At 40.2% G+C, this 22,942-nt stretch overlaps 1 protein-coding gene and 1 non-coding gene across 2 annotated transcripts in view; one reads left to right on the top strand and one right to left on the bottom strand.

Moving 5' to 3' along the window:
* Positions 1–22,942, bottom strand: part of LOC123515618 (trissin receptor-like) — a 318,318-nt gene that overhangs the window by 91,670 nt on the left and 203,706 nt on the right. The window lies entirely within an intron of this gene.
* Trnav-gac lies at positions 10,732–10,803 on the top strand. The gene has a single exon. It is a non-coding gene; the product is annotated as a tRNA-Val (tRNA).

Below are 22,942 nucleotides of genomic sequence, written 5' to 3'. Positions count from 1 at the left end.
ACAGATTGAGAGAGAGAGAGAGAGAGAGAGAGAGAGAGAGAGAGAGAGAGTCTCTTTGTGTGTGTGCGTGTGTGTGTGCTTGTGTGTGACAGAGAGAGAGAGAGAGAGAGAGAGAGAGAGAGAGAGAGAGAGAGAGAGAGAGAGAGAGAGAGAGATGGATTTGAATGACCTTGGTTGGCTGTGGTTTGTTTAGCATCAGTATTGGCAAACAGTGCAGAACTCGAGTAAACTGACGAAGAGAAAGCTTAGTGTGTGTTAAGCTAACGCAGGAGTAATGGTTGGGTATTGGAGGCACAGCACATGTCAGACTCTTAAGGCTGCCGGAATAGAGTCTTGGGTGTAAGGCGGCAGTGAGCACGCTGGACTAGTATAAGAAAGGAGAATTCGTTTCTTATAAGAGTGGGCACTGGCTTCGGACAAAAAACAAAATGAAGTGAAAAAAATAGACAGGTCGGTTGAGGTGCCAGTCACAGAAGATAATCTCTAAATAAATGTAACTATTCCAGGTTGGAGGATAGCGTCTGGAAGTCATAAGAAGGGAAAACGTACAAAAACAGTGCATGGAGATCCGAATGAAAGATTGAGAATAAGTCTTGTGAACGTGCGCATAATAGGTGTGGACAGAGTGGAGATGAGAGAAAACAGAAAGCTTTGTGCAGCGAGGCCACTGGTGTTGTGTGTAAGACACAGGCGAGACTTAACCACTCAACTCCTACATCTTCTTGGCATATCATTGTTATGTCATGGCATAAGTTTCGATAGGGAGTTTGAAAGCCTGCACGCACAACAAAGGATGTCATCGAATGATTATCAAGCTTTTTCCTTCTTGTAGCTTAAGTTTCGATGAGCACACGTGCCTGACATGAAAATTGCAAGTGTCATCATCTGTCAGTGTGTGAAAGAAAACAGTGTGAGAGGCAGTGTTCTGTGCTGCGTGTAGCAGCTACTACTGAGAGGAAAGCGACGTGTGAGAGTATTAGATTGTCTTACGTTGGCAGGATTAGCGTTAAAGTCATCTCCCTCATCTTTTCTGTAATCTCTCAACTTCACTCTCTCTCTTATCCCACGTTCTCCGTTCATGCTCTCTTCCTCTCAAAGGGTAAAGGACTTGCTGCTTCAATGAGTGCATGAGTTCATTCACACCTTAAGAGCTTCGAACACAAAAGCATTTGAAAATGCTAAGGAAGCTGCAAGATGCCATCAAATCTATTCGTAAATATAGCTCCTTTTGAACCAAACGAACCTATTTCCTCCTATCACCAGCATCCATAAGTTTCTTTCATCTTTTTAACTCTTTCTTATCACTCAGCACTCAGCATTCAACATGACAATCCCTGAATGTGACATATCTTAGTATTTACACCTCTCATCTCTATCCGTAAATGTTTTCTCTTCCTTTAAAGCTGCCTATTAATTAGCTCGGCACTAACAAACTGACTACTGCGTGTATTCCATTACTCTCCCCCACTTTTGAGGGCACGTTTCTTCCTTTCTCCTTTGGTTCGTTTGTGGTTTATTAGTTTGCCTCGTTGTTATGATTCACGTGTGCTCGAAATTCAATCCTTTCTTCTTTGTCTCTCTGCTCCATCACACAGACTGGCACATTAGTTTCGTCTGCTAAATCGGACAAATATTCATGTTTTCGGCGGGAACTGACTTTACATTCCTATCAAAACTATTGAATACATATAAGAAATCGCATTTTTTCAAGAACCTCTAATGTATCTTATCAAACGCTTTACAAAAACCAGGTATGGAATGTCATAACTATCACCATCATCTGCCGCCTCTTAAACTCTACTATAAAAACTCAAAAAGTTTGTAAGGCACGACCATTCCTTGGTAAAGCCATGCATAGAGTGATTTATCGAGATGTGTTTGTCTAGAACTTTAGATGCCCGTCGCTATCATTGATTCCATTAATTTGCCTGCAATTGAAGTTAAGCTGACATGTCTATAAGCTGATATTAGAGTTTTATCTCCTTCCTTAATGATGGATAAACATTTGCTTACCTCCACATTACCGGAAGATCACCTGAGTCTAGTGATTTCCTTGACATAAACTAATGGTTCACTAAAGGCCTCTTTTTATCCCTTAGTACTGTACTCTGGGATACATTTCTTTTGTCCAGGTGACCTGATTTTTTTTTTCCTACATTTCTTTAGTTATGGAAATATCATTTTTTTTTTTTTTTTTTTACGTAGGGAAGAGGGCCAGCCAAGAGCAAAAAAAGAAAGTTAGAAAAAGGCCCACTTGAGCGCTGGCTCTCCACAGACTTCAAAAAGTGCCAAAACCGTCAGCCAGAATTAGGGGAGCAAATGCCTCGATACCTCCCTCTTAAAAGAAGACAAGTTGTAGGAATTCGGAAATACAGATGCAGGGAGGGAGTTCCAGAGTTTACCAGTGAAAGGGATGAATGACTGAGCGTACTGGTTAACTCTTGCATTAGAGAGTTGGACAGAATAGAGATGAAAGGAAGAAGAAAGCCTTGTGCAGCGTGGCCGCAGGAGGAGGGAGGCATGCAGTTAGCAAGATTAGTAGAACAGTTACCATGAAAATAGCGATAAAATATAGAAAGGGATGCAACATTTCGGCGGTGAGAAAGAGACTGAAGACAGTTAGTCAGAGGAGGGAGTTGATGAGACGAAGAGCTTTCGATTCCACCCTATCAAGCAAAGCTGTGTGACTGGAACCCCCAAACATGCGAAGAGTACTCCATACAGGGACGGATAAGGCCCTTATACAGAGTAAGCAGTTGGAGGGGCGAGAAAAACTGTCGGAGACGCCTCAGAACACCTAATTTCATAGAAGCTGTTTTAGCAAGAGATGAGATGTGAAGTTTCCAGTTAAGATTATGAGCAAAGGACAGACCGAGGATATTCATTGTGGAAGAGGGAGACAGTTGAGTGTCATTGAAGAAGAGGGGATAGTTGTCTGGAAGGTTGTGTCGAGTTGATAGATGGAGGAATTGAGTTTTGAGGCATTGAAAACTACTAGATTTTCTCTGCCCCAATCGGAAATCTTAGAAAGATCGGAAGTCAGGCGTTCCGTGGCGTCCCCGCGTGATCTGTTGATTTCCTGAAGGGTTGGACGTCTCTGAAAGAACGTGGAAAGATGTAGGGTGGTATCATCAGCGTAGGAGTGGATAGGGCAAGAAGTTTGGTTAAGAAGGTCATTAATGAATAATAGAAAGAGAGTGGGTGACAGGACAGAACCCTGAGGAACACCACTATTAATAGGTTTAGGAGAAGAACAGTAGCCGTCTACCACAGCAGCAATAGAGCGGTCGGAAAGGAAACTTGAGATAAAGTTGCAGAGAGAAGGATAGAAGCCGTAGGAGGGCAGTTTTGAAATCAAAGCTTTATGCCAGACTCTATCAAAAGCTTTTGATATGTCTAACGCAACAGCAAAAGTTTCACCGAAATCTCTAAAAGAGGATGACCAAGACTCAGTAAGGAAAGCCAGAAGATCACCAGTAGAGCGACCTTGACGGAAGCCATACTGGCGATCAGACAGAAGATTGTGAAGTGACAGATGTTTGAGAATCTTCCTATTCAGGATAGATTCAAAAACTTTAGACAAGCAAGAGATTAAAGCTATAGGACGGTAGTTTGAGGGGTTAGAACGGTCACCCTTTTAGGAACAGGCTGAATGTAGGCGAACTTCCAGCAAGAAGGAAAGGTACAAGTCGATAGACAAAGTTGGAAGAGTTTGGCCAGGCAAGGTGAAAGCACAGAAGCACAGTTTTTGAGAACAATAGGAGGGACCCCGTCAGGTCCATAAGCCTTCCGAGGGTTTAGGCCAGCAAGGGCATGGAAAACATCATTACGAAGAATTTTGATTGTAGACATGAAATAGTCAGAGGGAGGAGGAGAGAGAGGGACAAGCCAAGAATCGTTCAAGGTGTAGTTGTGAGCAAAAGTTTGAGAATAGAGTTCAGCTTTAGAGACAGAAGAGATGGCAGTGGTGCCATCAGGATGAAATAAAGGAGGGAAAGATGAAGAAGTGAAGTTATTTGAGATGCCAGAAGTCACGAGGAGAGTTTGAGTTTGAAAGATTTTGACATTTCCTATTTATGAAAAAGTGTTTGGCAAGTTGAAGAACAGACTTGGCATGATTCCGGGCAGAGATATAAAGTGCATGAGATTCAGGAGATGGAAGGCTCAAGTACCTTTTGTGGGCAACCTCTCTATCATGTATAGCACGAGAACAGGTTGAGTTAAACCAAGGTTTAGAAGGTTTAGGTTGAGAAAAAGAATGAGGAATGTACGCCTCCATGCCAGATACTAACACCTCTGTTATGCGTTCAGCGCAAAGAGATGGGTCTCTGACACGGAAGCAATAATCATTCCAGGAAAATCAGCATAATACCTCCTCAGGTCCCCCCAACTGGCAGAGGCAAAACGCCAGAGGCACCTTCGCTTTGGGGTATCCTGCGGAGGGATTGGAAAAATAGGACAAGATACAGAAATGAGATTGTGATCGGAGGAGCCCAACGGAGATGAAAGGGTGACAGCATAAGCAGAAGGGTTAGAGGTGAGGAAGAGATCAAGAATGTTGGGCGTGTCTCCAAGACGGTCAGGAATACGAGTAGGGTGTTGCACCAGTTGCTCTAGGTCATGGAGGATAGCAAAGTTGAAGGCTAGTTCACCAGGGTGGTCAGTGAAGGGAGAGGAAAGCCAAAGCTGGTGGTGAACATTGAAATCTCCAAGAATGGAAATCTCAGCGAAAGGGTAGAGGGACAGAATGTGCTCCACTGTCAGCCTCTCGCTCTCTTCTTTTTCTGAAAATCTGTTGGCTATCTGAAATTCCTGGATGTTTTCCTGGGTGATGACAGTTGAAAGATACTATTTCATGATTTTACTAATATCCTCACCAGAATTATCCAGCTTCCCATTAGATAGTTGGCTTTCTATTTTCATCTTTCATACCTGATAAAAACTCCCTCTTGGATCAGTATATACTTCCTCTTCAGTCCTATCTAGTGTTTCAACATGTCAGTGGCGGCAAGAGAACAAAACATTGATCATCACCTACCATTATAGTATTTTGAAAACTTTCCACTTGTTCCAATGCATCACTGGGAAAAACAACGACAAAATCAACCATCAGCGAGTTCTAGAGCAGCTCAGAGGCAAGTCGACCCGGAAGCGCTCCTGAGTCCAGTTTAAAAAAAAGAGACTAGGCAAATAAAACTACGGCTTCAAATAAGTGGTGAGCGCCTTTCATCTTCCATATCCGCCAATTAGCAGTTTTTTCAAGAGGGCCGGAAGACTACAAATTGCGCCCGGGAAAATCAAAAGAAACACAGTGGGCAGCGGTTGGAGGGAGTGGGGTTGGAAGGGAAGAGCAACCAAGACCTGCTACTACTGCTACAACTGGTACTACTGTGCGCGATGATCTGTGTGTACTCTCCCACCAACCTCCGATATGTTCACTTGACCGATATTTTTTTTTTCTTCTTCCTTACTTTTTTTTTTTTTCGACACAAACTTTTAGTAATATATTTTCGGAAAGTCTATACAGTTTACGCGTGCAAAGGAGAATGTCTAAAAACATTCAGGAGATGAGAGATATTCCTTATGAAACGAGACTGAAGAAACTAAATTTACATTCAGAGAAGCGTAGGTTAAGAGGGTACCTGATTGAACTATTTAAGAGCAAAGTTCTTATGTTCAGTAGCCAAAATAGACCCTGAAAGAATGGGTTAAAAGTTGAGAAAATTAGGTTTAGGAAGGAAATGGTAAGGGACTGGTTCTCTAACAAAGTGGTTGATGAATGGAACGGATTCAGTAATCATGCTGTTAGTGCTGAGTCAATATGGAGCTTTGATTAAAAGAATAGGCAAATTTATGGATGGGGTTGATAGATGGAATTAATTAATTGGCCTTTCTTACACAGGGATTGGCACGTACAGGCCTGGCAGCCTCTTGCAACTTCCCTTATTTTCATATGTTCTTATGTTCTAATATATTTATTCTCCAGTAGCTGATATATTTTCTAGTAAATCCCTATGTAATATATTTTTTTCGATGGCCTATATATTTCCTCGATAACTGATGTACTACATCGATATATCATGCATAACTGATAAGGGGAGTCTCGGTTTGAACCTCACTTTAATTAACCGATAGCAGATACATATATATATTTTTTCGCTAACAGACATATTTCCCGATTTCCCGATAACCGATAATCTTTCCCGGTAGTTCAAGCAAAAGCAAGTCTTTCAACATATCAAGAAGTCCTGGGTTCGAATCCTTACCGGTCACGACTCATTTATCTTTTGTTTCGATTATCTGCTCCAGCAACAATTCTCCCACTAAATCCCTCCTTACTTTTATTCTACCTATATGATCTACAACTTGGGTCCAATCTTCTTACGCTTCTACCACCTTCTAATCATTTGTCTCATCATAATCCTTGCTTAAACTTGTGCATACTTACACCACCTACTTATACCTACTTGTAGACGTACCAAGAAAACTCATAAAGGAAGGACGAGAATAATGAGTACGAACAATACAAATAAAAGACACAATCAGAATCAAAAGACTTACGTTTAGTTGGAATGAGAAAGAAAACACTGTAGTCATCATGATGTAAACAAGGGCGATGCGGGGCATTCCGAGCGTCACTACCGTAAAAGATGGATAAATCTTTTTTCCCCTTCGTCTCATATTTTTTTGTACTTGACTCTCATATCAGTGGCATATAGAAAACAAAACTGAACTCATACCCTCGTTGTTGTTGTTGTTTTTCGTGCATTCAAACGAAGAATATTTTACAGTATGAATGAATTAAAAATGTGAAACGTGGACGGTCAGAGAGAGAGAGAGCATTGAGGCAGCAGAGATGTGGTCTACCAGAAGAATGCTAAGAAAGGCTGAAGTGGCAAGAGAGAGCAATGGAGAGGGTTGTCATTAGGGATCACAGCAAGGACTATACAGTTACGATACGTGAGGAATCAAAGAATGGTAAAAATGGCTTGGATGGCGAGGTTAACTAATGCAAGAGCAATAGATAGGTCTGGCATTGGAAGAGAACTAGTGAGCACGTGATGGACTAGAGAACTAAGATTTATGAGGTTGTGATGAGAGAATGGACAAGAAAAAAAGCACGTGCAATTGCGAGAGGTGAAAGAAGAGTATGAGAAAGACAGAACAAAGTACACGGACAGCTTAGTAGAAGACAGTTTACGTGTCCTGAAAGAAATATACTTGGCAGAGTTAGCGTAGCATTCCATGGTCGCCCGCGTCAGACAAGCTCGTATTCTCAAATACTTCTGTGCTTCACCTCCACTGTTTCAAAGGGCTTTGTTTTATCTTGCAAAAGATTTCGAAATGTTTTCACGGTTCTAGAGGCAGAGTGACAAGATTTCTACATTATTCAATGGAGAAACGCTCTTGAAAACCCCGTTAACCACCTTTGTGGCTTTGCAAAATAATCGTGGTGAGAGTGTAGCGTTTCTGAATTTGGACTTTCCCGTATTCAGAAACGCCTTCTCCTCTCACTACGACAATTTGCATAGCTACAGAGACAACTAGCTGGGTTTTCAAGACAGTTTCTCATTTTAATACTGTACATATCTTGCTAATCTATCACAAGATCCATAACAATACTCTTAAAAACACGAATATCTTCAACTGGAGCCTTTGGAAAGCAGTAAGACTGGAGGTGAACTGATATTGGTCACCGAGGAGGAAGGGAGAACAAGGATTCATTATTATCTGTTATTCATTTCTTGTTTCATCATTTTGTTTACACACACTTTTTCAATTAATCTTGCTCTCGTTTCATTTTCGGGAATGAGGAGGAAAACCACCACCACCACCATCACCACCACAACCGCCGCCGCCGCCACCGCTGCCATCACAATACAACAACAACAACAACAACAATATCAACAATAACATCATAAACAGCATCTATAACGAAAACAACAGCAACAACGCTAACAGTAAGGATGATGAAAATATTACTATAGTTATAAAGATAATAACAATAACAATAACAATAACAACAATGATAACAACAACAATGATAATTATAATAATAATAATAATAATAATAATAATAATAATAATAATAATAATAATAATAGTAATAGTAATAGTAACAATAATAATAATAACAATAATAATAATAATAATAATAATAATAATAATAATAATAATAACAACGATAATAATAGTAATAATAATAATAATAATAATAATAACAATAACGATAATAATAACGATAATAATAACAATAATAATAATAACAATAACGATAATAATAATAACGATATAAATAACAATAATAATATTAATAATAATAATAATAATAATAATAATAATAATAATAATAATAATAATAATAATAATAATGATAATAATAATAATAGATAAACAATAATAATAATATAATAATATAATAATAATAATATATATTAATTATTATTATTATTATTATTATTATTATTATTATTATTATTATTATTATTATTATTATTATTATTATTATATTATTATTATTATTATTATAACAATAGCAATAATAATAAAAATGCTAGGTCATTTTCGCCTTAAAGGGTTGAGGAGTCAGATTTGCCCTGCAGTCACGCTATTAATCCCTTCAGTACCATAACACCTTCATTTTTTCCTTCTTACTATTTGATGATTGTATAGAGCTTCACAAACTTTTGTGGGCATTGAAATAGTGAAGACTCTGCCCATTAATCTTCCGTCCTCCATAGACCCTTCCTAATGTCAATAAAATCGTCTGATCGTAGCCCAAACTCTCGGTAAAAATGCTTCCCAGTAATGAAGGGTTAAAGTGTTGCTTCCCTGTATGTATCAACGTTGCTTCCCTGTAGTGTTGCAATGGTAAGACACAACCATCTCTATTTCTTAAATAATCTCGCCCTCAAGTCTTCCTCCGGCAAACTCCGGCGACAGATTCACGGTACAAACACTTCGTTAACCTGCCACGCTCAACTCAGTGTATTCCAGCGTTTTGATGTTCCGCTCTGCCGAAACCTGTGAGTGATTAGGTTTTGTAAAGAAAGTGTAGCGGATTTTGTTTCTGTGTTGCGTGTAGATTCAAGTTTGGATTACTATTACTGCTTTTACTTCTAATGCTGTAGCCGTTACCACTTCTGCTGCTTCTACTACTACTACTACTACTACTACTACTACTACTGTCACTCCTACTTTTACTATTATTACGTCTATCAGTACAGTTTTTGTTACTACTGCTACTACTGCCACCACCACGATTGTTTCTACTCTTTATACTCCTACTGCTACTAATTCTGCTATTGCTCCTTCTACTATCACAACTACTTTTGCTACTTTAACTATTACTACCACTACTACTAATACTACTACGTTTACTACTACTGCTGTTACTACTACTACTACTATTACTACGTTTACTACTGCTAGCGCTACTATACTGCTACTACTACTACTACTACTACTACTACTACTACTACTACTACTACTACTACTACTACTACTACTACTACTACTACTACTACTACTACTACTACTACTACTACTACTACTACTACTACTAATAATAATAATAATAATAATAATAATAATAATAATAGTACTGCTGCTGCTGCTTTTGCTATTACTACTAGAACAACAACAACGACTACTACTACTAGTACTAGTACTACTATTACTAGTACTATTACTGATACAACTACTATTACTACTACAACTACTACTACTACTACTACTACTACTACTACTACTACTACTACTACTACTACTACTACTACTAGTACAATCACATTACCACCACCACGAACAACAACAACAAATAATGAACAACAACACAGGGCTTTCACTTTCTCCTACAAAAGTCTAAGGAGCGAGAATGTTCTCGACTTTCACCTTCAAACTGAGGCGTCATTTTCTCTCATTTTCTTTAACGAGGGAAGTTGCAGAGAATTACGTCTTTGGAGAGAGAGAGAGAGAGAGAGAGAGAGAGAGAGAGAGAGAGAGCTGTCATAAGCTGACTAAATGATTTCATAACATGGAAAATATATGCGAATCTTGAGACGAAATCATTTGGTTGTCTTGTGTCACTCGTCCTGTGACACACACACACACACACACACACACACACACACGGCCCGGTAGCTCAGTGGTTAGAGCGCTGGCTTCACAAGCCAGAGGACCGGGGTTCGATTCCCCGGCCTGGTGGAGATATTTGGGTGTGTCTCCTTTCACGTGTAGACCCTGTTCACCTAGCAGTGAGTAGGTACGGGATGTAAATCAAGGAGTTGTGACCTTGTTGTCCCGGTGTGTGGTGTGTGCCTGGTCTCAGACCTATCCCAAGATCGGAAATAATGAGCTCTGAGCTCGTTCCGTAGGGTAACGTCTGGCTGTCTCGTCAGAGACTGCAGCAGATCAAACAGTGAATTACACACACACACACACACACACGAGGCAAATGGGAAGCCTCTTAATGTGTAGCCCCTGTTCACCTAGCAACAAGTAGGTACTGGGTGTAACTCAAGGGTTGTGGCCTCGCTTTTCCAGTGTGTGGAATGTGTTGTGGTCTCAGTCCTACCCGGAGATCGTTCTATTAGCTCTGAGCTCACTCCATAAAGGGGAAGGATGGCTGGGTGACCAAAAGACGACCGTGGTGAATTACACACACACACACACACACACACACACACACACACACACACACACACACACACACACACACACACACACACACACCGCGTAGTGTAGTGGTTAGCACGCTCGACTGACAATCGAGAGGGCCGGGTTCGAGTCCCGGCGCGGCGAGGCAAATGGGCAAGCCTCTTAATGTGGCCCTGTTCACCTAGCAGTAAATAGGTACGGGATGTAACTCGAGGGGTTGTGGCCTCGCTTTCCCGGTGTGTGTTGTATGTTGATGTGGTCTCAGTCCTACCCGAAGATCGGTTATGAGCTCTGAGCTCGCTCTGTAATGGGGAAGACTGGCTGGGTGACCAGCAAACACACACACACACACACACACGTATTTCATGATAAGAGACGTTAAGTTGATTTTTTTCTAGCACCGCATGGAAGAAAACGATGAGTATAAAACTGAAGGGATAACTAAAGGATATGACTAAAGTTGGCCCTGACAGTCTTCCATAATCGGACCCATTCAGATGAACTGTATTTCCTTGATGCAGAATAATAGTATAAATTTCCTTAACAGCTTGCATTCTTTAGTTGCGTTTGTTAATGCGTATGAATACTAAATAACATATGAGTAACAGCTGTCCACGTGTACGTACTAATAAACATGAGAAAATAGCTGAGCGTGAGTGTGATTAGACATAGGTTTGTGAAAAGTGAAAGAAGAGGTGGGTGTATTTCATGTGTCTTGTGTAGGATGTGTCATGGCATGCGTGATGAGCAAGAGAGGGCAGAGGAGTATCACTGGCTGTTGTTGTTTGAATGATAAAAGAAAAAAACAAAGATTAACCAGAAGCATCAGTGATGGAAATGACTGAACCACAGACTCATTGGTCGACGCTATTTACGTGTGTTTCCCTTCGTGTTGCTCTAGAGTCTAGACCGCTCGTTAGACAACACTCGTGAAAACACCCTTGAAAATCTTGACAACGTTCTCTACAAATGATATACTCGTTTCTTTATTTCAGAGACAGAGTAACTGAGGAGCCTATAGCGTTAAGAAAAAAAATATATAAAAGAGCATGACAACACACTTGGAAATTATAAGAGAGCATGAAAACACACTTGGAAATTATAAGAGAGCATGAAAACACACTTAAAAATCATGAGAGCATGAAAACACACTAGAAAATTATAAAAGAGCATGAAAACACACTTGAAAATTATAAGAGAGCATGAAATCACACTAGAAAATCATAAGAGAGCATGAAAACACACTTGAAAATCATAAGAGAGCATGAAAACACACTAGAAAATCATAAGAGAGCATGAAAACACACTAGAAAATCATAAGAGAGCATAAAACACATGAAAATCTTGATAACGTTTTCTACTTTCCTTTCTCAGACACAGTAACTGAAGAGAATGTAAAGTAAAAAGTGTTACTAAAAAGAATAGGTTACTGATGATATAAAAACTTTATTAAATTGTCTCTTTATTCAACGAAATTTCTTTAAAAATCTTGTTCACGTGATTGTGAGAGTAAGTGTGTGGGAGGTGCAGGGCTGACTAATGGAACGCTTTGTTGCCTCGTAAAGAATGTTTTTAAAGCTAAAGAGATTGTTATTCAGGTTAGGGAGGTGATTTTAAGGCGCTCTTCCTCGTTGGTGACATAAAGGCTTTCTCAGTCAACCTCTAGAGTCATGAAAGCGGTTTGGTAGTTTCAATAATGCCCATTGAAAGAATAAAACATATAATTAGTTGGGTGATGAATTAAAGACCTAATGAAATTACCTCTAAATTCATGAAAATAGCTTTGAAACTCTGCATTGCGCCGACTAAAGATAATGGAAGCTTAGTTGACGATATGGAAGCTTGTTAAACTCTCCACAGTCATGAAAAGCACCCTTAAAAATCTTGATATCGTCCATGAGAGGCTGTTCACACTGAAGATGAACCGCCGAGACGTGTAATAATGCAGCCCTAGGAATTTTACCTCGCGAAGCAGTAGGTGCAGCAAATTACGCCGCTTTGCATTAATGCCCGCAAACCACGCAGCCTTGCCCTCTCGTTGAGAGGAGATGCTTATCGTAATGACCGCACACACACTAAATGACGCTGTTTACGTCAAGCTGCGTGCGTAAGCAAATTTAAAGCAATACCGTTTAATAAGGACACGTAAGAGAAAAATGCCTGTTGCTCAGATGACGTGAAAAATTTAAAATTAATAAACTAAAACCGAATAATTGTCATGGCTTACGTGAAGAGCAAGAAAAGACAAAGGAGTATCATTGACTTATTTTCTGGTTAATAAAAAAACAAAAACAAAGACTAACCAGAAGCACCAGTGGTAGAAATGACTGAACAACAAACTCACTTGTCGACGCTGTCCACGTCAAATTACATGTCTTAACAATAAAAGGGACGAATTTGGACTCACGTTTCTACAATAACAAGCAAACAAATATATATATATATATATATATATATATATATATATATATATATATATATATATATATATATATATATATATATATATATTTGTTTGCTTGTTATTCTAGAAACGTGAGTCCAAATTCGTCCCTTTTATTGTTCAGACATATAATTTGACGTGAACAGCGTCACACACCTTAATAGAATAAATAGATAAGGTTCACGTTGTTGAAGCAGCTGTGTAGAGAGAACCATACTCTGAAACACTTGAGCGCCACACCTCCACTACATTCCAAAGGTTCCACAAGATGCTGCACGGGTTTCTAGGCTTGTTTTTAATGGTTCTAGCGACAGATTGACACCATTTCTACATTACCAAGAGGAGAAACACTCCAGAGAACCCTGCTAATCATCTCGGTGGCCTTTAGAAATAGTTATGGCGAGAGAGCAGAGCGTTTCATAGTGCAGATCAGGGAGAAGGTTGGTACATTCACGTCTGTCCAGGCAGTTGTTGGTTGAAGGCGCGGCTTGGAAGAAACATAGACCGCTTAGCCCACTTCCCGGCGCTGAGGCTGGTAAAGGAGGCTGCTCAAGCTCCGAGAACGAGGCCTTAATCGCAACCACACCTGTGTTCCGCCTACAGCAGCCATTTATGTAGCTTACCTTACCTCACCTTACTCAACATTATCTTACACAACCTTGTCTTGGCTTACCTTACCTAACAAAACCTTACCTTACCTTATTTAACGTTACCTTATCTTACTTTACTTTCCCTGACGTTACCTACCTTACTTGGCCTAACCTTACCTAGCCTTACCTGACTTAACTTTACCTAACCCTACCTTTCTCAACTTATCTAATCTAACCTAACCTATAAGGAGGAGGTGGATGAAGATGATGATGATGATGATGATGATGATGAGCAGCAGCAGCAGCAGCAGCAGCAGCAGCAGCAGCAGCAACAAGAGAAGTGGTAGATAACAAATTCTTGGACAATGATGAAGTAAAGAAGAAAAGACGAAGAAATGAAAAAAAAAGAGACAAAGAAATGAGAATCGAGGCGAAAGAAAGCGAATGAAGGAAAAAATTGAAATAAAGGAAGAATGAAAAAAAACTTGGAGGAAAAGAAAGAAAAATCACAAAGGGATAACATTAATGAAGCAAGAAACTCAAAATGAAGAATATGGGACGAAATGAATTTTAAAAAGACGAAGAAATTGAAAAGGGGATGATGAGAATGATGCAGGAATGACACAGACGATACAGGAGGAGGAATGAAGGAATGCAAGAATGGAGGAACTGACATAAGAATAAAGAAGAAAACACAGAAATGAAGGAAGGAAAAGAGAGAGAGAGAGAGAGAGAGAGAAGAGAGAGAGAGAGAGAGAGGTAACGTTAAAGAAAAAATAGGTAAGACTTGTAAATAAAATAGAAAAAATAGTAGATAGAAAAAAGATAACGAAAACAAGGAGAATAAGATTTAAAGAATAGCTACAACAAAGTGCATGGTGGAAAAAAAAAAGAGGAGGAAGAGAAAGAGGAGGAGGAGAGAGGAGGAGGAGGAGGAGGAGGAGGAGGAGAAGGAAAATGAAAAGGAGAGGAAAAAAGATGACGAAGAAGAGGAATTGGAAAAGAAGGAGAAAGAAGAAAGGATTAAGACGAAACAAAGAAGAGAAGGAATGGGAAAAGAAGCGGAGGAAGAGAAAGGAGACGAATTAGAAGAGGAGAAGAAGAAGGAGGAGATGGAGGAGGAAAAGGAGGGGCACGAGAAGGAGGAGGAGGAGGAGAGGGAGGAGGAATAAATATGAATACATATGAAAGACGTGTGACGGGAGGCCTTGAGACCTATGGCGAGGTCACTTGTTCACAATACTACAACTATGATAAACTATAAAGTAGGAGGCAAGGATAGAAAAGATGAAGCTCCTCCCCACCCACCACTCCCTCCGGCGTCACTAGCATGAAATACAATGAAAATTTAAAAGGGGAAGAATAGAGAAAATGTATGCATGAAAGATAATAAGATAGAGAACTATTGTAACTATTGCTATCCGTAAAAGAACGCATTCGCTGTATAAAACTTCTCTAATTCACTTTTGAAGGGAGCCACCGTGTTAACCTGGACGACAGACGCTGGTAGCTTATTCCAAAAGTTTCTTCACAAATCAGTATTAAATCGGTCCTTTAACTTTGAAGTCGTTGTTTCTAGTTACTGATTGCTAGATCTCAGAAAGATTTTCATGATTTATCTTACCTATACATTAAGTATTTTGAACTTTTCGATAGGATCACCTCGGATTCGACGATCTCTTAGGGAAAATCTTTTTAGACGTTCTTCATAAGACAGACCACGTAATCTTAGTCTGGTTGATATTCAGTCAGCCTCTTTGCTTTTATTAGGATCAAGGTTTTGTAGATATTTGGTTATATTGTCTTCGCTTATTGCATTTATTATTAACTTTTCGTTGTCAGATCTTATAAACATATTGATGGCAAAGTCGAATTATCTTTTTTAATAAACACGCTGTGAAAAAAAAGTTATTTAGAATTATTATTGCCATGCCATTGCAGTCACTGACAAGTATTATATCATTATCTTTTTTAAGCCCATTTTTTAAACAGTTTTTTCTAGGAATGTATTGGAAAATCTTTGTAAAATTTGCTTTCGCTTGTCTTGATATGTTTACTTTAAGGTTGCGTTTCGATATCCTGATCTCTCTCTCACAACATCGTTTGGTGGTAATATAACTCCTCTAACCGTTATCAGATTTAGCTTTTTTTGTGCGTGTTTGTAAGAAAGGTAACCGGCCAACGGCAAGAAAAAATATGATTGAAAAAGCAGGCCCACTGAGGTGCCGGTCCTTAAACAAGATATATAATTAGAAATGGATTCCCAGGATGATAGAAAGTCATTATCTATTTTTCAATACGTGAAGAATGTATGTTTACATTTAATATACAAGTTATTTTCCTGACGAGGATGTGTTTTATTGTATTCGGTTATTAGTGCCATTGATCCGTTTTCTTACTTAAAGAACCATTTACTTTGTTTCAAGAAAAATGTTAGTGAAATTTGAGCACATTTGTTTCATGTCTTTATTTGCGAAGACGATTTACCAATTAATTTTTTTCATAATTGTAATTCAAGTTACCTTTTCTATAGTTTGGAACTATAGGCGTATTTTCTTCTATATCAACCTCACAATTAATATTACAGGGTATATAATTTTATGAATGCTGCTTGCTAAGACCTCACCCACTTCATAAGTATTTATTACAACTAAGATAATATCCAAGATGTTATTATCTAGAGTGGGTTGGTTCTCTTACAAACTGAGAAACATGTAGCTTTTTCACAACTTTGAGTAGAATGGATCCCTCACTATCGGAAGTTACTATTTTCCATTCAACATGTGTCAAGTTAAAATCTTCACATATAATGGAAGGAGAGGAATGGGAGGACAGAAAGAAGGATGATGGACCGAAGGACATTGAGAAGGAGGAGAAACACAAAGGAATATGAAAGTTTTCCTCTGTGAAAACTAAAACCAAATAATCATTCAGTGTATCCGTATTATTGTCAGAGAGAGAGAGAGAGAGAGAGAGAGAGAGAGAGAGAGAGAGAGAGAGAGAGACAAAGAAGGAAAACGAAAAGATCTATTTATAAATCACTTTACAAGTAAAAAAACAAAAAGAAGAGAAAAAATAAAAACATATGAAACCGAAAAAAATGAAAACTTGACACGAAAAAGATGAAAAAGAGGATAAGGAACGAAGGAACGAACAAACAAGTAAACAAACAAACAAACATACATACAAACAAACAAACAAAAGAAGTAAGAAAGATAAAAGATCAAAGCACCACACCCACACACTCACACACACACACACACACACACACACACACACACACACACACACACACACACACACACACACACACACAGACAGACACACACACACAGCACACACACACACACACACACACACACACACACACACACACACACACACACACACACACACACACACACACACACACACACACACACACACGTTCAAGTTCCGGGCGCAGCGAGACAAATGGGCAAGTAAGTCTCTTAACGTGTGGCCCCTGTTCACCTAGCAGCAAGTCGGTACGGAATATAACTCGAGGGGTTGTGGCCTCGCTTTCCCGGTGTGTGGAGTGTGTGGAGTGTGTTGTGGTCTTAGTCGTACCCGAAGATCGGTCTATGAGCTCGGAGTTCGCTTCGCAATGGGGAAGACTGGCTTGGTGACCAGTGGACGATCATGGTGAATTACATACACACACACACACACACACACACACACACACACACACACACACACACACACACACACACATTGTCCACCCTAGACTGAGAAAATGAAATCAGGAGGAGTTTTAGTATCTGAATATCAAACACGTTTCTTCCGAGGAGCAAAGCCTTAGAACAGGAAGAAGAAGAGGAGGAGGAAGAAAAGAAGACCTGGGGAAGGAGGAGGAGGAGGAGGAGCAGAAGAGGGAGAATATCTTATCTGACAACACCTGATCCCTCTATGTAGAAAAGAAAAGTGGTGGTGGTGGTGGTGGTGGTGGTGGTGGTGGTAGGACTGATGGAGCGTTCTCTACTACCACCATCACGACCACCATTGCCACCACCACCACCACCACCACCACCTACCACCACCATCACCAGCCTGGGAAGCAGACCATCTGGATTATTCTTTTTTTTCTCCCTGTTCTACCATCTTTCTCTCTCTATTGATTCTCTCTCTCTCTCTCTCTCTCTCTCTCTCTCTCTCTCTCTCTCTCTCTGGCCATGCTATTTAAACTTCATAAGATTAAAATAAGGAGAGGTGGCAAAAGTTAGCATTCATCACATGGAGAGCAACAGATTTAAATTTGATCAAGATTGACTAAGAGAGAGAGAGAGAGAGAGAGAGAGAGAGAGAGAGAGAGAGAGAGAGAGAGAGAGAGAGAGAGAGAGAGAGAGAGAGAGAGAGAGAGAGAGGGAAGGGTTGCAGAATGTTCCAGTTTTCTTCACTAGAGTACAAGGCTAAAATTCGGGTAATAAGATCTTTTTGCAGCTTTGTTTCTACGTTTTAGAGCTCAGCCAACACTTTATCGGGTGGCATGGGAAGAGGCGAACTGTGCCACCACCAGACATGGAAGTTCCCAGACTGTTTCTTCCTAAGCTTATAGACACACACTATTCCCTTCCCTTCTTTGTCGTTCCCTTTCTTTCCTTTGTTTTCCTTCCTTTTATCTTATCTTCTCTTCTCTTGTCTCCCTTCCCCTCTCTTCCGTCCCTTTCCCTTCCTTTACTTTGTTTTCTTTTCCCTTTATTTTCTCTTCTCTTATCTCCTTTCCCCTCTCTTCCATCCAGACTTGACATCTATGTAGAGATAGGGACTTTTCCCACTTTGCCTACAGTTGCGGGTGGGTGTGTTAGTTCTCTTATCCTCGAGGCCTTTGTTAAGAGAGTCGTAGAGATGGACACTGAGTTCCATGGAAGGATCTCGGAGGTGCAGGGAGAGTTTCTATTGGGAATTTCTGAACTGTTGGCTGAGTTCTGTCGGATGATTTCAGCGCCTGAAGGCCCTTCAGTCACCTTACCTAATAAAGTGATGCAGGAGCAGGAGGAGTTGCAGGTTGTGTCTGCTAGTGTGCAGAGGAGAATAGTCCTCAGAGCGCCTCACCGCGAGGAGATGAGGAAACCCTTCTGTGTGTTGGAGGTGACTAAAGGAGCAGGGAGAGGTGGCAGAAGGTGACGAGGAAAGGAAGGACGGGGAAGACAATAATTTCCTGTCCCAAGGTAGGATCCTGGGGTTGGGGATACTCAGGTACGACATTTGAATAGTGCCAGGGATAGGAAGCGTAGGATGAGGCTGTGTTTGCCGGGTTCTGGAATTGAGAAGGTAAGTGAAGCTAGACGTGTGCTTCAAAGAGGATGAGACCAAACCAATCGTTTTCCTTAGCGTCGGTGGTTGGTGAGGAAATGACTGTTACAAGGTCAGGAGTGAGAAGCTGTTCAGGAGGTATAGGCAGACTTAGGCTAAGATTAGAAATAGAGGTGCGACCTGTGTTTTTTTTTTTTTTATGTTACGGCCTATAGTGCTTGTAGGTAACTTGAAGAGTGTATTGGAAGCGCTGTTAAGCTTCTGCTCATTAGTGGCGCAGGCAATTTTATTTATAGTGGTACCCATATTAGGGCCCATACCACCACCCCACCGCGTAGTGTAGTGGTTAGCACGCTTGGCTCACAACCCAGAAGGCACGGGTTCGAATCCCGCGAGCGATGAGGCAAATGGGCGAGTCTCTTAATGTGTAGCCCCTGTTCACCAAGCAGTAAATAGGTAGGGGATGTAACGCCGTCTCAGTGTGTGCTGAGATGTTTGTGGTGATCTCTGTCCTAACCGAAGATCGGTCAAGTATGAGCTTTGAGCTCGTTCCGTAACGGGGAAGATTAGCTGGGTGACCAGCAAGCGACCGGTGAATCTTTGGTGTAACCACCTCGAACCTGGATTTCATGGTGACATGTAGGTAATTTTAAACCACTCAACAAATGGCATAGGTTCAAAGTGGTATGTGGTGGGATTCGAACTTACGCGTGGACGTCTGTCCGATCCCACGCTCACCACCTTATCCACGTCGCCACCGCCTCCCTATGTGGTATGCAGCGTCTTGCCAAGGAGGAGACTGGGAGGTGAATAGCTATCCATGGATATTGCAGTGAATTGCAGGCTTGGAGATCACTATAAGAGCAATGGATGGGCGTTCATAGACAACTGGGATCTCTTCTATGGCGAGGACACCTTCTATGCCAGGTATGGTATTCATTTATCACGCCAAGGTGTTCCCGTTTTGACTGGAACACTTGAGTGTGAATTAAATGCACTCTGGCGCTTTTCTCGTTAGACAGGTGAGAGGAAGGGCTTTTAAGAACCACAGAGAAGACAAAATAGTTAAATCTAGAAAAGTAACCAGCTTAGTAAAGGTAAGGAATAGTTTAAGTGTTTATTACACACATTGTAAGAGTATTTCAAATAAGACATATTTGCCTAAAGCAGCAGCGTGTGTTGAAAATTTTGATGTAATTGCGTTAACAGAAACTTGATTTGATATGTTAGGGAAAGTCGTTGATCCGGAGGTTAAAATTGAGGGCTATAAACTTTTCATAAGGACAGGGAGGTATGACTTTGTTCATCAAGGACAAATTGTAATATTGCATAAACAGTAGAATTAAGACAGACAACAAAACAGTCTCTATGGATGGTCACAATCAGTAATAATGGCTTCAGTGTACAGGCCACCTAATGCTACAAATGAAATAAACTCTTCATTGTGGCAATAAGTGAATAGGACAGCCAGATACAGTATAGTATGTGTGGAAGGCGATTTCCATTATACGAATATTGATTAGAGCTTGGTAGCGGGCAACAGTGAAGCAGAGGAATTTCTTTTGGTCATTCAGAACAATTTTTTGAAGCAGATCATTTTAGAACCCCACACGGAGAAATAATATTCTAGATTTGATTCTGACAAACAGGGAAGAGGCAGTGAGTGGAGGTTGCTGGCCAGCTAGATAACAGTAACCACAGTGAAATACATTACAAAATAAAATGGCACGAAATTTTTAGCATTAGCATTAGGAAAATACCTGATTTCAGGAAGGCTAATTTTGAAGGATTAAGGAGGTATTTACAGTGAGTGAATTGACAAGAGGCAGGGAGGGAAGATCAGGTAAGGCCCAAAATGCAGGTGAGGGAATGAGGGCAGGGTCAGAGAGGCCGGGTGAGGTGTGGAGTCGGAAAAGGTGAGAGTCAGAGGGATGAGGGCGACGTGAGGCTGGTGGTATCACGAAAGGTAAATGTTGATAAATTACATGGAGGCCAAGCAACTAACATTCTATATGAAGCAATAAAATAACAAAGGAACGACCCGAAGTGTATAACAGATAGATTAAACCACTACACAGGACAGAAGAATTAGTAAGAACAGTTAAGAGGTTAACTAGGAATCTAAAAGCAATTTTGGGCTGAGGGTAGCCAGCCAGGCAAAGACGGATCCCAAGAAATTTTTTTCAGTTATATATGACGAAAACCAGAGAGGAAAATAGGAAAACACACAGGAAATTCCAGATAGCGAACAGATTTCTAAAACTGATGATATTCATATAATTAAGGAGATGGTAGAACAAGAGATAGATTGACTAAAGAAATTCAAGTCATCAGGACATGACGAAATATACCCAGGGAGTGCAAGGAGGTCATCAGTGAGCCATTAGCAGTGCCTTTTAGGATGTCACTAGCGTCAGGTGAGGTACCGATAATGTGGAGACAAGCTAATGCTCCATATTTAAGAAAGGAAATAAAACTTGTCAGCTTAACTTCAATTGTGGGCAAGTTGATGGAATCAATAAAGCGAAAAGCATTAGAGAGCACCTAGACCAAGGGTTCTCAACCTGGGGTACGCGTACCCCAGGGGTACGTGAGAGGAATTTTTTGGGTACGTGGCAGGTTTCTCAAAATGCTTCAGTTTTGAATAGCAGCAAATTTGTTTGTAGTATACAATGTGTCCTTCACTAGAACCAGGACACATTAACAACGTTAACAAGGAAACTCTTGGAGTTATATCACTTGAGAGGAAGCTCTCTTGGATTACAGTTGCCACACAACCTTGCAAACATATAATATTTGTTTTGATTTATTATTTTTAATGTGATTCACACACACAGTGACTTATTTATCACTGTTACTAGTTACAAGTTGCAACTAGCTGCAAGCAACACTAGTTCACTGCCATAATGATCGAAAATTGTCTGATATAGTTCCTTTTGGGAAATGCATTGCATGTTAGTCACATATAGTGTCTCCCTGTGAGGTACCAGTTCCTATCGACACTACCTCATAGAAACATACTAATATTGATTAAAAATTGTGTCTGCTCCACATATATAACACAATTTAAACTTATAAACTAAACCAATAAACCATGCATTTATTGTTACCCTTCCTGACTCTGCATTGTGGGTAAGGGATACGTGATCAATACTGAAAGACTTCGAGGGGTACATAAGATTAAAAAGCTTGAGAACCCGTAACCTAAACAAACACAGTTTGATAACTCACTCACAACATGGCTTTACGAAGGGAAAGTTGTGCCTTCCAACTTGTTAAGTTTTATAGTATAGTTTATGAGGCTGCAGATAAGGTTGATATTACGACATCCTATACTTAGATTTTAATAAGGCATTTGACAAGGTATCATATGAAAGACTCTTGAGAAAGGTTATGCCGCACAGGATAGAGGATAAAATATTAGACTGGATTAAAGCATGGTTAGGCGATAGGCGACAAAGGGTAATAATCCAATTCTGAGTCGGGTCAACTAATTAGTGGGGTGCCACAGGGTTGAGTTTTAGGACCATTGTTATTTCTAATACATATTAATGACTTGGATTGTGGAATTAGTAGTGATATTATATTTCTGCATGACGCAAAGATAGGTAGATTGATTAGGTTAGACTCGCATGCCATTGCCTTGCAGGCAGATTTAGACAGGATGAACGAATGAACAGACAAATGGCAAATGCAGTTCAATATTAACAAGTGCAAGGTACTTAGCGTAGGTAAAGGAAATGCACACAATAGGTACACGATAAATAACGAGGCACTAGGAGGTTCATGACATGAAAAAGATTTAGGAGTCATTGTTAGCTTCGATCTTGGTCAAAAGCATCGCATAGACACTAGAAATAAGGCAAATTGGGTACTAGGATTAATTTCTAGGAGTGTTTAAAGCAGAAGTCCCGAGGTCATACTAGAATTTTACTTGACGCTGGCCGGACCACCTCTTGACTATGAAGTACAGTTC

This window comes from Portunus trituberculatus, chromosome 39, assembly GCF_017591435.1.
Source record: "Portunus trituberculatus isolate SZX2019 chromosome 39, ASM1759143v1, whole genome shotgun sequence".
NCBI classification, from domain to species: domain Eukaryota; kingdom Metazoa; phylum Arthropoda; class Malacostraca; order Decapoda; family Portunidae; genus Portunus; species Portunus trituberculatus.
Note: the sequence above shows the minus strand (reverse complement) of the source record. Positions and strands in the feature narration are given on the sequence as shown.